This window comes from Pristiophorus japonicus, chromosome 20 (assembly GCF_044704955.1).
Source record: "Pristiophorus japonicus isolate sPriJap1 chromosome 20, sPriJap1.hap1, whole genome shotgun sequence".
In the NCBI taxonomy this organism is placed as follows: domain Eukaryota; kingdom Metazoa; phylum Chordata; class Chondrichthyes; family Pristiophoridae; genus Pristiophorus; species Pristiophorus japonicus.
The window spans coordinates 98,326,391-98,340,987 of NC_091996.1; the positions used below are offsets into that span (position 1 = coordinate 98,326,391).

Here is a 14,597-nt window from a genome sequence, read left to right on the forward strand (position 1 = left end):
GTCTCACATTGAGTGCAGGTTGATTTTGAACTTTTGTGTCCTGTCACATGAAATAAATGAGTGCAGCAGGTGTATCTCTGCCTGACACCGGGGAAACAGTGAGACCTTGCATTGTGTTGAGGTTTAATCACAGCAATATCTGCAGTCAGGAGCTGAAAAGGACGAAGAGCTGAAAAAACACAAGAAAAAAGCTCAGAAATGTCAGCAATTGTGGTAAACTCTTTAATGTGTTTCCTGCTCGTTTAGTGATGCGGTGCTCACAGAGGGAGCCCGGATTCAGAAAGTAACTCTTTCATTCAAAATCTTTAAAATAATGACATGCAACGAATTAAACTGTGTGTCGGGGGATGGGGGTGGGTGAAGATTATTTGTTTTATTCCCCATTCATTAACCTACAGCGTTGTTTTGTAGAATTGTTACTGAGGGACAGAGGAAACTTCAATAACTGAACTTTCATCATTGAAGGATTTTGAATCATTGATGAAGTTTTCTCCCCTCTCTGACTTTACTCACTCTGTATTTAGGAGACTGGTTTAAAATGTTCAGTGCTCATGCAACAAGGAACCTGGGGCGACTTTTGGTCAATTTATTTCACAGCAAAAATAGTCTCCAAAATAATGTTTCTGCCTGGGCTCGAACCAGGGACCTTTCGCGTGTGAGGCGAACGTGATAACCGCTACACTACAGAAACACTGTGGTTAAAGTAATCTTAGGTATATAACCAGAGCTTTAACCCACACAGCTGGCCGAGACTTCAGGAGCTGGTTTGACGAGAATAGAATGACGGTGCTATATTTCGGAAGGCTGTGAGTGTGGCAGGAATTGATCTCGTGTTTCCCAGACTTTACACATAGGAACAGGAGCTGGCCATTTAGCAGCGAGTGGTTAGGATCTGGAATGCACGGCTTGAAAGGGCGGTGGAGACAGACTCACTCTTATCTTTCAGACGGGAGTTGGATAAGTGTCTGAAGGAAAAACAATTGCAGGGCTCCGGGGAAAGGGCGGGGGAGTGGGACTCGCTGAGAGTCGGCACGGGCTCGAAGGGCCGAATGGCCTTCCGTGCTGTAACCATTCCATGATTCGATAAGTTAGTGGCACATTTCATAGTGTGGCTGGAAGCACAACATTGCAAAGGGACATGGATTGAGTCGGCAAAACTAGAGGCATCTGATTCAGGAGAATCGCGGGGCACGGAAATTCGGGAGTTTAATGACTTTGAAAGGAACATTTTTGTTTTGTGCCGTTTCGGTCAGAGGTTTTCCATGAAAGCAACATTCAATGAAAAGAAATGTCATCGCCCAACGTGGGGCTCGAACCCACGACCCTGAGATTAAGAGTCTCATGCTCTACCGACTGAGCTAGCCGGGCTCCTGTCCAATGCAGGTTTTTATCGCTCATTGCAGCCAGGCGCCTGTTGGCTCCGCCCCAGATGTTTAAACTTGCTGTTGAAGAACTGCCAGGGTCTTCTTGAATGGTGGACCAGGCTCGAGGGGCCGAATGGCCTACTCCGGCCCCTAATCCTTACGTGTTTATGTTTACGTCTTTATGCGGAGCTCCTTCATGGTAAACGAGCCAAAGGAGGACAGAGGAAACGTTACAAGGACACCCTCAAAGCCCCCCTGGTAAAGTGCGACATCACCACTGACACCTGGGAGACCCTGGCCACAGACCGCCCGAGGTGGAGAAAGTCCATCGGGGAGGGCGTTGAGCTCTTTGAGTCTCGACGCAAGGAGCATGAAGAGGCTAAGCGCAGGCAGCGGAAGGAGCACGCGGCAAACCAGTCCCACCCACCCCTTCCCTCGACGTATGTCTGTCCCACCTGTAACAGGGTCTGTGGCTCTCGTATCCGACTGTTCAGCCATCAAAGGACTCACTTTGGGAGTGGAAGCAAGCCCCTCCTCGATCCCGAGGGACTGCCTCTGATGGTGTCGATGATTTGCGTGTGAGGCCAACGTGTTAACCGTTACACTGCGGAAACATCTCCACTTTCAGCACCAGATTACCAGAATTAAACCCAATGGGATCGGGAGAAAAGTTCCTCATATGCTCAGAGCAAAATATATCATATGACAATAGAATGTTATGAATTAATTAATGATGTTTAAATCAATGCTTCTTTTTTTTTACACAGGAGATGCATATAGATGTGTAAAATAGATGAACTATTTTTTTATAAGGTTTTGAATTAAAAGTACAATTTCCCTGACTGGGAATTGAACCCAGGCCGTGGCAGTGAGAGGACCAAATCCTAACCACTAGACCATCAGGGAACCTGGTTTGGAAAGAGATGCAGTGGTTGTGTCGAGGTTCACATCGAGCAGCTCCGTAACACAGGACTCTGTGCTCTCCGGGCTGTTCCCAAGGACACACCGAGACAGACATCACCTGCTGCTGGAGGGCCATTAACTCGGTCAAAGACGCTCTTTGGTCTTGCCGAAACTTGCTGGTCTTCCAGAGCAAGGAGATGTCCACGTCTGCGTGTTGCAGACTGGCGCAATCCAAGATCCAGGATTACGTGGTGAGGGACCCACTTAAAATTGGTGCAGTTGCCGCAAAGGCAGGGTGGGGAAGGGTCACAGTTTAAAGCCCTTCTGACACGGTAAACCCAGGGGCAGGAATCAGTATAAAACTCCCCTCGGGCCGTACTTGTAACTTCTTCATTGTGTACATGGAGCACCATGATCTGTAAACACCTCTGTAGTGCCGTGTACAATGTAAGGTCTGTTTCATGATGCACGTTGAAAAAAAGTGTAAATGTACCGTCACCCATTCCATGTACTGTGTAGTGACACGTGTGATGTAATTTGTTGAATGTACTACAAGGTATCCCGTATTGTACCGAATTGTACTGGAACTGGAAAGCAAGGGAATATATCAAACGGAACTGCCGTCAGCACCCGAATGTAGTGTATGGGATTATTGGCCACAGATAAATGGACTGAACTGCTTTTGAATGTACTGTACAAATTTTTATATGAATAAAGTATTTTTTAAATTAAAAAAAATCTCTGCCTGACACCGGGACAGACCTTGGAGCAAGGGTCTGGTTTTTGCAACACAGCAAAGGAAATATTAATTCTGGAAGAACAATATCCAGAAGAACAGGAACCTCAACATGATTTGAACACACAATCTTCTGATCTGGAGTCAGACACACTACCGTTGCACTACGAGGCCTACACAGTGAGTTGGAGATGTTCGTCTATATGAAGGTTCTGCAATACAAGGGGCTTTCAAATCCCCGCCCATTCCCACCAGGTATCACAAGCAGCGCTCACCTGACAGGCACCGGTTGGTTTGTTCGAAAACTTTTCTCTTGCTTTCACGGGAAACCATCATTCATTAACCCCTCACCTTCTGTTGCACAATCAAACAAATGCTAACTCAGGGACACGACATACTTCAATCATTTGGCCTGTGCTTTGCATCTTAACTCCAAAACCATATCCCATTTTACTCACTGTATTTTAGCTTTCTGGTTCAAAATCTTCATTGCCGATGACACCACGAATCTGGGGCAACTTTTGGCAAATTTAACAGCACCCGTTATTCCTACCATGCACACAAAATACAATCAGTAGTGAAGATAAAATCCCACCGTGCGTATTTGCAGATTCAACGCAGTAGCATTTCAAATAAACTGAAAGAATTTTACACTGAGAAGATTTGCAAGTGTTACTTGTATTTGTGTCTTTAATTAAACTTTGTGGTGTCTGACTCCCGATCATGCCACTGCTGAATAAGAAAGGAGGGTTTGACGTTGACCAGACTGCACTGCCCCTGATATTTGTCAGCTCACCCTTTATATTCAGTGGTTTCTCACCCTTTGATGGGCCGCAGTGTAGCGGATATCACGTTGGTCTCACATTGAGTGCAGGTTGATTTTGAACTTTTGTGTCCTGTCACATGAAATAAATGAGTGCAGCAGGTGTATCTCTGCCTGACACCGGGGAAACAGTGAGACCTTGCATAATGTTGAGGTTTAATCACAGCAATATCTGCAGTCAGGAGCTGAAAAGGACGAAGAGCTGAAAAAACACAAGAAAAAAGCTCAGAAATGTCAGCAATTGTGGTAAACTAATGTGTTTCCTGCTCGTTTAGTGATGCGGTGCTCACAGAGGGAGCCCGGATTCAGAAAGTAACTCTTTCATTCAAAATCTTTAAAATAATGACATGCAACGAATTAAACTGTGTGTCGGGGGATGGTGGTGGGTGAAGATTATTTGTTTTATTCCCCATTCATTAACCGACAGCGATGTTTTGTAGAATTGTTACTGAGGGACAGAGGAAACTTCAATAACTGAACTTTCATCATTGAAGGATTTTGAATCATTGATGAAGTTTTCTCCCCTATCTGACTTTACACACTCTGTATTTAGGAGACTGGTTTAAAATGTTCAGTGCTCATGCGACAAGGAACCTGGGGCGACTTTTGGTCAATTTATTTCACAGCAAAAATAGTCTCCAAAATAATGTTTCTGCCTGGGCTCGAACCAGGGACCTTTCGCGTGTGAGGCGAACGTGATAACCGCTACACTACAGAAACACTGTGGTTAAAGTAATCTTAGGGATATAACCAGAGTTTTAACCCACACAGCTGGCTGAGACTTCAGGAGCTGGTTTGACGAGAATAGAATGACGGTGCTATATTTCGGAAGGCTGTGAGTGTGGCAGGAATTGATCTCGTGTTTCCCAGACTTTACACATAGGAACAGGAGCTGGCCATTTAGCAGCGAGTGGTTAGGATCTGGAATGCACGGCTTGAAAGGGCGGTGGAGACAGACCCAATCTTATCTTTCAGATGGGAGTTGGATAAGTGTCTGAAGGAAAAACAATTGCAGGGCTCCGGGGAAAGGGCGGGGGAGTGGGACTCGCTGAGAGTCGGCACGGGCTCGAAGGGCCGAATGGCCTTCCGTGCTGTAACCATTCCATGATTCGATAAGTTAGTGGCACATTTCATAGTGTGGCTGGAAGCACAACATTGCAAAGGGACATGGATTGAGTCGGCAAAACTAGAGGCATCTGATTCAGGAGAATCGCGGGGCACGGAAATTCGGGAGTTTAATGACTTTGAAAGGAACATTTTTGTTTTGTGCCGTTTCGGTCAGAAGTTTTCCATGAAAGCAACATTCAATGAAAAGAAATGTCATCGCCCAACGTGGGGCTCGAACCCACGACCCTGAGATTAAGAGTCTCATGCTCTACCGACTGAGCTAGCCGGGCTTCTGTCCAATGCAGGTTTTTATCGCTCATTGCAGCCAGGCGCCTGTTGGCTCCGCCCCAGATGTTTAAACTTGCTGTTGAAGAACTGCCAGGGTCTTCTTGAATGGTGGACCAGGCTCGAGGGGCCGAATGGCCTACTCCGGCCCCTAATCCTTACGTGTTTATGTTTACGTCTTTATGTGGAACTCCTTCATGGTAAACGAGCCAAAGGAGGACAGAGGAAACGTTACAAGGACACCCTCAAAGCCCCCCTGGTAAAGTGTGACATCACCACTGACACCTGGGAGACCCTGGCCACAGACCGCCTGAGGTGGAGAAAGTCCATCGGGGAGGGCGTTGAGCTCTTTGAGTCTCGACGTAAGGAGCATGAAGAGACCAAGCGCAGGCAGCGGAAGGAGCACGCGGCAAACCAGTCCCACCCACCCCTTCCCTCGACGTATGTCTGTCCCACCTGTAACAGGGTCTGTGGCTCTCGTATCCGACTGTTCAGCCATCAAAGGACTCACTTTGGGAGTGGAAGCAAGTTCTCCTCGATCCCGAGGGACTGCCTCTGATGGTGTCGATGATTTGCGTGTGAGGCCAACGTGTTAACCGTTACACTGCGGAAACATCTCCACTTTCAGCACCAGATTACCAGAATGAAACCCAATGGGATCGGGAGAAAAGTTCCTCATATGCTCAGAGCAAAATATATCATATGACAATAGAATGTTATGAATTAATTAATGATGTTTAAATCAATGCTTCTTTTTTTTTACACACAGGAGATGCATATCGATGTGTAAAATAGATGAATAATTTTTTTATAAGGTTTTGAATTAAAAGCACAATTTCCCTGATCGGGAATCGAACCCGGGCCACGGCAGTGAGAGGACCAAATCCTAACCACTAGACCATCAGGGAACCTGGTTTGGAAAGAGATGCAGTGGTTGTGTCGAGGTTCACATCGAGCAGCTCCGTAACACAGGACTCTGTGCTCTCCAGGCTGTTCCCAGGGACACACACCGAGACAGACATTACCTGCTGCTGGAGGGCCATTAACTCGGTCAAAGACGCTCTTTGGTCTTGCCGAAACTTGCTGGTCTTCCAGAGCAAGTAGATGTCCACGTCTGCGTGTTGCAGACTGGCGCAATCCAAGATCCAGGATTACATGGTGAGGGACCCACTTAAAATTGGTGCAGTTGCCGCAAAGGCAGGGTGGGGAAGGGTCACAGTTTAAAGCCCTTCTGACACGGTAAACCCAGGGGCAGGAATCAGTATAAAACCCCCCTCGGGCCGTACTTGTAACTTCTTCATTGTGTACATGGAGCAGAATGATCTGTAAACACCTCTGTAGTGCCGTGTACAATGTAAGGTCTGTTTCATGATGCACGTTGAAAAAAAGTGTATATGTACCGTCACCCATTCCATGTACTGTATAGTGACACGTGTGATGTAATTTGTTGAATGTACTACAAGGTATCCCGTATTGTTCCGAATTGTACTGGAACTGGAAAGCAAGGGAATATATCAAACGGAACTGCCGTCAGCACCCGAATGTAGTGTATGGGATTATTGGCCACAGATAAATGGACTGAACTGCTTTTGGATGTACTGTACAAATTTTTATATGAATAAAGTATTTATTTAAATTTAAAAAAAATCTCTGCCTGACACCGGGGAAATAGTGAAACAAACCTTGGAGCAAGGGTCTGGTTATTGCAAAACAGCAAAGGAAATATTAATTCTGGAAGAACAATAACCCCAACCTTCTGATCTGGAGTCAGACACACTACCGTTGCACCATGAGACCTACACAGTGAGCTGGAGATGTTCGTCTATATGAAGGTTCTGCAACACAAAGGGCTTTCAAATCCCCGCCCATTCCCACCAGGTATCACAAGCAGCGCTGACCTGACAGGCACCGGATGGTTTGTTCGAAAACTTTTCTCTTGCTTTCACGGGAAACCATCATTCATTAACCCCTCACCTTCTGTTGCACAATCAAACAAATGCTAACTCAGGGACACGACATACTTCAATCATTTGTCCTGTGCTTTGCATCTTAACTCCAAAACCATATCCCATTTTACTCACTGTATTTTAGCTTTCTGGTTCAAAATCTTCATTGCCGATGACACCACGAATCTGGGGCAACTTTTATCAAATTTAACAGCACCCGTTATTCCAACCGTGCACACAAAATACAATCAGTAGTGAAGATAAAATCCCACCGTGCGTATTTTCAGATTCAACGCAGTAGCATTTCAAATAAACTGAAAGAATTTTACACTGAAAAGATTTGCAAGTGTTACTTGTATTTGTGTCTTTAATTGAACTTTGTGGTGTCTGACTCCCGATCATGCCACTGCTGAATAAGAAAGGAGGGTTTGACGTTGACCAGACTGCACTGCCCCTGATATTTGTCAGCTCATCCTTTATATTCAGTGGTTTCTCACCCTTTGATGGGCTGCAGTGTAGCCGATATCACATTGGCCTCACATTGAGTACTGTTGAGGGGGATGACTCATCAGGGGAGGGCAGCAGCAGCCAAGTTCATGGCACTGCTGCACAGGAGGGCAGGAAATAGTGCGATAGTGATAGGGGATTCGATTGTAAGGGGAATAGATAGGCGTTTCTGTGGCCGCAACCGAGACTCCAGGATGGTATGTTGCCTCCCTGGTGCAAGGGTCAAGGATGTCTCGGAGCGGGTGCAGGACATTCTGAAAAGAGAGGGTGAACAGCCAGTTGTCGTGGTGCACATTGGTACCAAAGATTTAGGTAAAAAAAGGGATGAGGTCCTACGAGATGAATTTAAGGAGCTCGGAGCTAAATTTAAAAGTAGGACCTCAAAAGTAGTAATCTCGGGATTGCTACCAGTGCCACCTGCTAGTCAGAGTAGGAATCGCAGGATAGATCAGATGAATACGTGGCTTGAGCAGTGGTGCAGCAGGGAGGGATTCAAATTCCTGGGGCATTGGAACCGGTTCTGGGGGAGTTGGGACCAGTACAAACCGGACGGTCTGCACCTGGGCAGGTCCGGAACCAATGTCCTAGGGGGAGTGTTTGCTAGTGCTGTTGGGGAGGAGTTAAACTAATATGGCAGGGGGATGGGAACCAATGCAGGGAGACAGAGGGAAACAAAATGGAGACAGAAACAAAAAACAGAAAGGAGATGAGTAAAAGTGGAGGGCAGAGAAACCCAAGGCAAAAAACAAAAAGGGCCACTGTACAGCAAAATTCTAAAGGGTCAAAGTGTAATAAAAAGGCAAGCCTGAAAGCTCGGTGCCTCAATGCGAGGAGTATTCGGAACCCAGGAGAGGGCTCTGAGCTAGTTAGAGTGGGTGAGAGCTCAGATAAACAGGACTCCAAGAAAGAATGCAAAAGGCAGGAGGCAACAGAGCAGAGTAGCACTGGGGTAAGTGTAAACCACAAGGTGATAGGAAGGGACAATATGTATGAATACAAAGGGGCTGCAGGAGGGGTCAAAACTAAAAATCATGGTTCAAAAACTAGTATTAAAACACTCGACCTAAACGCACGCAGCATTCGAAATAAAGTCAATGAGTTGACGGCACAAATCATTACAAATGGGTATGATTTGGTGGCCATTACAGAAACGTGGTTGCAGGGTGGCCAAGATTGGGAATTAAACATACAGGGGTATCTGACAATTCGGAAAGATAGACAAGAAGGGAAAGGAGGTGGGGTAGCTCTGTTAATAAAGGATGATATCAGGGCAGTTGTGAGAGATGATATTGGCTCGAGTGAAAAAATGTTGAATCATTGTGGGTGGAGATTAGAGATAGTAAGGGGGAAAAGTCACTGGTGGGCGTAGTTTATAGGCCCCCAAATAATAACTTCACGGTGGGGCGGGCAATAATCAAGGGAATAATAGAGGCATGTGAAAAAGGAACGGCAGTAATCATGGGGGATTTTAACCTACATATCGATTGGTCAAATCAAATCGCACGGGGTAGCCTGGAGGAGGAATTCATAAAATGCATACGGGATTGTTTCTTCGAACAATATGTGACAGAACCTACAAGAGAGCAAGCTATCTTAGATCTGGTCCTGTGTAATGAGACAGGAATAATAAACGATCTCCTAGTAAAAGATCCTCTCGGAATGAGTGATCACAGTATGGTGAATTTGTAATACAGATTGAGGGTGAGGAAGTTGTGTCAGAAACGAGCGTACTATGCTTAAACAAAGGGGACTACAGTGGGATGAGGGCAGAGTTGGCTAAAGGAGACTGGAAACACAGACTAAACAGTGGCACAATTGAGGAACAGTGGAGGACTTTGAAGGAGCTCTTTCATAGTGCGCAACAAAAATATATTCCAGTGAAAAAGAAGGGCGGTAAGAGAAGGGATAACCAGCCGTGAATAACCAAGGAAATAAAGGAGAGTATCAAATTAAAAACCAATGCGTATAAGTTGGCCAAGGTTAGTGGGAAACTTGAAGATTGGGAAAATTTTAAACGACAGCAAAGAATGACTTAGAAAGCAATAAAGAAAGGAAAGATAGATTGCGAAATTAAACTTGCGCAAAACATAAAAACAGATAGTAAAAGCTTTTCCCGATATATAAAACGGAAAAGAGTGACTAAAGTAAATGTTGGTCCCTCAGAAGATGAGAAGGGGGATTTAATAATGGGAAATGTGGAAATGGCTGAGACCTTAAACAATTATTTTGCTTCGGTCTTCACAGTGGAAGACACAAAAACCATGCCAGAAATTGCTGGTCACAGGAATGTGGGAAGGGAGGACCTTGAGACAATCACTGTCACTAGGGGGGTAGTGCTGGACAGGCTAATGGGACTCAAGGTAGACAAGTCCCCTGGTCCTGATGAAATGCATCCCAGGGAATTAAAAGAGATTGCGGAAGTTATACCAGATGCATTCGTTATAATCGACCAAAATTCTCTGGACTCTGGGGAGGTACCAGCGGATTGGAAAGCAGCTAATGTAACGCCTCTGTTTAAAAAAGGGGGCAGACAAAAGGCAGGTAATTATAGGCCGGTTAGTTTAACATCTGTAGTGGGGAAAATGCTTGAAACTATCATTAAGGAAGAAATAGCGGGACAGCTAGATAGGAATAGTGCAATCAAGCAGATGCAACATGGATTCATAAAGGGGAAATCATGTTTAACTAATTTACTGGAATTCTTTGAGGATATAACGAGCATGATGGATAGAGGTGTACTGATGGATGTGATGTATTTAGATTTCCAAAAGGCATTCGATAAGGCACCACACAAAAGGTTACTGCAGAAGATAGAGGTACGCGGAGTCAGAGGAAATGTATTAGCATGGATAGAGAATTGGCTGGCGAACAGAAAGCAGAGAGTCGGGATAAATGGGTCCTTTTCGGGTTGGAAATCGGTGGTTAGTGGTGTGCCACAGGGATCGGTGCTGGGACCACAACTGTTTACAATATACATAGATGACCTGGAAGAGGGGACAGAGTGTAGTGTAACAAAATTTGCAGATGACACAAAGATTAGTGGGAAAGCGGGTTGTGTAGAGGACACAGAGAGGCTGCAAAGAGATTTAGATAGGTTAAGCGAATGGGCTAAGATTTGGCAGATGGAATACAATGTCGGAAAGTGTGAGGTCATCCACCTTGGGAAAAAAAACAGTAAAAGGGAATATTATTTGAATGGGGAGAAATTACAACATGCTGCGGTGCAGAGGGTCCTGGGGGTCCTTGTGCATCAATCCCAAAAAGTTAGTTTGCAGTGCAGCAGGTAATCAGGAAGGCGAATGGAATGTTGGCCTTCATTGCGAGAGGGATGGAGTACAAAAGCAGGGAGGTCCTGCTGCAACTGTATAGGGTATTGATGAGGCCACACCTGGAGTACTGCATGCAGTTTTGGTCACCTTACTTAAGGAAGGATATACTAGCTTTGGAAGGGGTACAGAGACGATTCAGTCGGCTGATTCCGCAGATGAGGGGGTTACCTTATGATGATAGATTGAGTAGACTGGGTCTTTACTCGTTGGAGTTCAGAAGGATGAGGGGTGATCTTATAGAAATATTTAAAATAATGAAAGGGATAGACAAGATAGAGGCAGAGAGGTTGTTTCCACTGGTCGGGGAGACTAGAACTAGGGGGCACAGCCTCAAAATACGGGGGACCCAATTTAAATCCGAGTTGAGAAGGAATTTCTTCTCTCAGAGGGTTGTGAATCTGTGGAATTCTCTGCCCAAGGAAGCAGTTGAGGCTAGCTCATTGAATGTATTCAAGTCACAGATAGATAGATTTTTAACCAATAAGGGAATTAAGGGTTATGGAGAGCGGGCGGGTAAGTGGAGCTGAGTCCACGGCCAGATCAGCCATGATCTTGTTGAATGGCGGAGCAGGCTCGAGGGGCTAGATGGCCTACTCCTGTTCCTAATTCTTATGTTCTTATATTCTTATGGGCCATGGTACCTTACATCCCAGGGAAGGGCATTAACCCGATGATTGAGACTGTGGTCAGTGTATGGGGAACTTTGGCCTGGGCCGTGGTACCTTACATCCCAGGGAAGGGCAGTCACCCACTGATTGAGACTGTGGTCAGTGTATGGGGAACTTTGGCCTGGGCCGGGGTACCTTACATCCCAGGGAACGGCATTAACCCGATGATTGAGACTGCATTCACCACTTTCCGCCGGCAGCGGCTGATTGGAGAGTGTGGGCCCGGAATGTTGCTGCTTGTCCCGGCCTCACTCACTCTGGAGCTGGGGACAAGCGATTAGTCGATGGGTTGTTTGTGGCTTTGATCTGCTGTTGTGAAGCGAGGCGGAGCTGCAGGATCCTTTAATAATCTCTCACAACTCAACTGAAAGCAGCCGGAATGTGCAGCTTTTAACTTTAGGCATTCAAAAAGGAGTCTGCCATAGGCTGTCACTCAGTTATTTGTGGCATTAGAGAATGTGTTAATTATGGATTGGAAAGGACTAAGGCTATCGATGCACTGCAGTGTTCTCCACTCATGTGACAGAGAAACATTGCAGCAAGTCTTATACAAAAGTATGACAGGAAGATAAATATATATGTTTTAATATATTACTAGCAGATCTCCCATAGCGTTGCTCAAGACGGTTGGAAGGCACATTGTTTAAATCAGAAGTATGTTATCAGCAGTGTGAGTGAAAAGTTTGAAGATTATGTGATATATGATCCTGACACAAGGACAGTGATTTTGAACTTTCACCAGAAATGGCCATGAAATGGGTCGGGCGGGGCATCCATTGCACCTGCTGGATGTCTGCATTCAGAGGCCTGACCAATTTTAACTATCGGACCTTATTTCCAGACCATTGGTGGGCTGCTCGGACATTTTGCGCAGCTGTCCAAATGGAGAGGGGCGAAAATCCGGCAGCTCCATCGTGGAACCCAGTTGATGCAGGTCGGTAAAAATGGGGGGCGGTGGGGGGAAGATGATCCAAAGGATGGGTGTGGAAGGTTGGACATCATGGGGGTCAATCTTTGAGGAGCCAGGAGCTGCATTAATGCTCATGGACCCTCAACAAAACACTTTTATACTTGAAACGTGCCTGTTTTTGAGTGAAACAGGAACAGCAATAGGTCAATCAGTACCTCAAGCCTTTTACATAGAAACATAGAAAATAGGTGCAGGAGTAGGCCATTCGGCCCTTCGAGCCTGCACCACCATTCAGTTAGATCATGGCTGATCTGTATCGCAACTCCATTTATCTGCCTTGGTTCCTTATCCATTTATACCCTTACCTAAAAAAAAAATTATCAATCTCAGAGTGACCAGTTTAAGGTTTTTGTCCTCGGGGCCCGGTGACTTATTCACCGCAATTTTCTGCTATTTCTGCTTAGAAACAATTCCTTTTGTAACTCTCCTAACTCTCTCACTAAGGCTCAGTATTTGTGAATCACCTTGGGGCTTCTTTTTATGTTAAAGGTACAGGTTGTGGGTTTTTTTTCAACTGTTAATTTGTTTTAAATTCTTTGTGGTCTGCTGAAAGTGAAAATCAGAACTTGAGTTAATATCCTGGAAAGAATGATCCAATCAGGTGTGATAGAATAAATTGATGCACTAAATTTGTGTAGGTGAGAATAAATTTGCTTATGATCAGCGGTGACACAAAAGTGTTAAAGGAAATATTAAACAGAAGCATTATAGGAAATGTGTAATGACACATACTGTATACAGACTTAATAACACCAGTTGATCTATAGCACTGCTCACGGGAAATTGGAGGATACGGATTTTTTTATAAAGAAGGGGACTGTAATGTATTTGCTTCATGGGTTATTTGCTTAAGAATTCATAGCAACACATTGCTATTAAGAACTAGTTGGTTTATTAACTAAGGTTTAACAATCACACTACACATTACCACTAAGCTCACAACTGCATATCTTATGGATGACCTCGACCAAACTGACTGGGGTTTTATTGAGTCTTGTGAACATCACGTGACTGGCTAAGCCACTCACAATGCAACAGCTCGAGTCGCAGGTACATACATTACACAGACATTGTGTGTCTTTGCTACGGTGAGTTAGAGGATACAGTTGTTTGTGGTAAAAACAGAGAGACAGACTATTATCTGAATGGTGACAGATTAGGAAAAGGGGAGGTGCAAAGAGACCTGGGTGTCATGGTACATCAGTCATTGAAGGTTGGCATGCAGGTGCAGCAGGCGGTTAAGAAAGCAAATGGCATGTTGGCCTTCATAGCGAGGGGATTTGAGTACAGGGGCAGGGAGGTGTTGCTACAGTTGTACAGGGCCTTGGTGAGGCCACACCTGGAGTATTGTGTACAGTTTTGGTCTCCTAACCTGAGGAAGGACATTCTTGCTATTGAGGGAGTGCAGCGAAGGTTCACCAGACTGATTCCCGGGATGGCGGGACTGACCTATCAAGAAAGACTGGATCAACTGGGCTTGTATTCACTGGAGTTCAGAAGAATGAGAGGGGACCTCATAGAAACATTTAAAATTCTGGCGGGGTTAGACAGGTTAGATGCAGGAAGAATGTTCCCAATGTTGGGGAAGTCCAGAACCAGAGGTCACAGTCTAAGGATAAGGGGTAAGCCATTTAGGACCGAGATGCGGAGGAACTTCTTCACCCAGAGAGTGGTGAACCTGTGGAATTCTCTACCACAGAAAGTTGTTGAGGCCAATTCACTAAATATATTCAAAAAGGAGTTAGATGAGGTCCTTACTACTAGGGGGATCAAGGGGTATGGCGAGAAAGCAGGAATGGAGTACTGAAGTTGAATGTTCAGCCATGAACTCATTGAATGGCGGTGCAGGCTAGAAGGGCCGAATGGCCTACTCCTGCACCTATTTTCTATGTTTCTATGTTTCTATGTAACTTAAGGCAGAATACATTTTTAGTTACACCACTGATTTACAGTGATTGG

The 14,597-nt window shown here is 45.3% G+C and overlaps 6 non-coding genes across 6 annotated transcripts; all 6 read right to left on the bottom strand.

The window, feature by feature from the left end:
• Nucleotides 1-618: 618 nt before the first annotated feature.
• Nucleotides 619-691, bottom strand: trnav-cac (transfer RNA valine (anticodon CAC)). The gene has a single exon. It is a non-coding gene; the product is annotated as a tRNA-Val (tRNA).
• Nucleotides 692-1,295: 604 nt separating this feature from the next.
• trnak-cuu (transfer RNA lysine (anticodon CUU)) lies at nt 1,296-1,368 on the bottom strand. The gene has a single exon. It is a non-coding gene; the product is annotated as a tRNA-Lys (tRNA).
• An 830-nt stretch (nt 1,369-2,198) lies between these two features.
• Nucleotides 2,199-2,270, bottom strand: trnae-cuc (transfer RNA glutamic acid (anticodon CUC)). Its single transcript has one exon. It is a non-coding gene; the product is annotated as a tRNA-Glu (tRNA).
• A 2,203-nt stretch (nt 2,271-4,473) lies between these two features.
• Nucleotides 4,474-4,546, bottom strand: trnav-cac (transfer RNA valine (anticodon CAC)). Its single transcript has one exon. It is a non-coding gene; the product is annotated as a tRNA-Val (tRNA).
• A 604-nt stretch (nt 4,547-5,150) lies between these two features.
• Nucleotides 5,151-5,223, bottom strand: trnak-cuu (transfer RNA lysine (anticodon CUU)). Its single transcript has one exon. It is a non-coding gene; the product is annotated as a tRNA-Lys (tRNA).
• Nucleotides 5,224-6,054: 831 nt separating this feature from the next.
• trnae-cuc (transfer RNA glutamic acid (anticodon CUC)) lies at nt 6,055-6,126 on the bottom strand. The gene has a single exon. It is a non-coding gene; the product is annotated as a tRNA-Glu (tRNA).
• Nucleotides 6,127-14,597: the final 8,471 nt, after the last annotated feature.